Here is a 1,608-nt window from a genome sequence, read left to right as displayed (position 1 = left end):
TTGGCAGGCTGGCTGGGCCTCCACTCCGCACCACTTTAACCGGGTGGTCTCCGCTCCTGCAGCAGGATCTGCAGCCCCTGGAATATATTGTTTTGATCTTTGTATCTTAGAAATCCCATTTTATGGGTGCCTTCTAGAACTCCCCCTCCCCCGCCTCGGTGTTCCTGGCCTTGTGCTGAGTCATCTGCAATAAACAAAGAGCTGCAGACAATGGTTGACAGAATAAGGATACAGCCAACTTAGACTGAATGGACATCGCCAATTGAGTTGATCCCCCAAACAGATGGAGAAGTTACGTTTTGTTATGTTTCTTAGGAAATTAAATCATCGCTGCTTTTTATAATGATCCTGTCAGCTGCGACCTTAGGCTGGCTTGTGCTTCCCTACTGAGAGGTGACAGGAAGTTCCACTTTTCCATCCCTTTAACTGTCTCTCATTGCTCCCCTCAGTGGAACCAGTCAGGTTCCTGCGGGATGTTTTCCTAACGGTCAGTCCAAGCGCGGCTCTCCTCTCCTCCTTCCAGCTGGGTGACCTTGAGGCAGCATCTGAAGGAATTACTGCACTTACTTTCCTTTCCCCCCTTCATCCCCCCTCCCCACAGTCCTTGGCAGATCCCATGCCAAGGTCAGCAGAACTAGGAGGTGATCTAAGGAAAGGTAAGTAGCTGGGCTCAAAGAAAAGAGCTGTTGGGTGGATCATCAACGGACGTGGAAGTAATAATAATAATAATAATAATAATAATCATAATCATAATCATAATCATAATCATAATCATAATCATAATAATAATCATAATAATAATAATCATAACAACAACAACAACAACAACAATAATAATAATAGTTGGAAGGGATCTTGGAGGTCATCGAGTCCAACCCCCTGCTCAGGCAGGAAACCCTATACCATTTCGGACAAATGGCTGTCCAGTCTCTTCTTAAAAACTTCCAGTGTTGGAGCATTCACCGCTTCTGGAGGCAGGTTGTTTGGCTTTGCCAAAGCACAGAGTCTACCTCAGTAGGAGCACCGGAAGTCCACTGTTGCTGTAACCGAGGGTGTTATTGCAATGGTATCATTCACCGTTTTCTTTCAGTTTGTGGAGGAGACTGTCCTCAGAGCCATGGAGCGGTCCCATCCTCCCATCAATTATTCCAACCTGACCTCCATTCAGGGGTGGGCCACTTGCTGCTGACCAGGAGGCTATCATCTTGGTTAACTCCTGTATCTGGGTTTGCATCGCGGTTATCCGATCATCCTCCTCCCTCACTCCTGAGCCTACGGGCTGTCCTACTGGCAATTCAGCTGTCGCCTCCTTAGCCTCCTCCACAACCTCAGTAGCCCGCACTCTCCTCATAAGCTCATGATATCCCCAGACATTCCCTCTAGCTTCGACCTTTATTTGACTCCAAACTGGGTCCAAAGTCAAAGCACCCCGGGAAAGTTGTTCTATCCTGGCCTGTTCTACCCCAGCTGGGTCCAGTCCCCCCTTTTCTACCACCTGATATAATAATCTATTCAGGCGCCTTATATATTCAGACAACTTCTCATCCCTCTTCTGATACATATGTTCTAACCGGAACAGTAAACTAGATACCGTCTCAACTGACCCAA

Source organism: Protobothrops mucrosquamatus, unplaced genomic scaffold (assembly GCF_001527695.2).
Source record: "Protobothrops mucrosquamatus isolate PMUCROS unplaced genomic scaffold, P.Mucros_1.0 scaffold3441, whole genome shotgun sequence".
NCBI lineage: Eukaryota > Metazoa > Chordata > Lepidosauria > Squamata > Viperidae > Protobothrops > Protobothrops mucrosquamatus.
Note: the sequence above shows the minus strand (reverse complement) of the source record.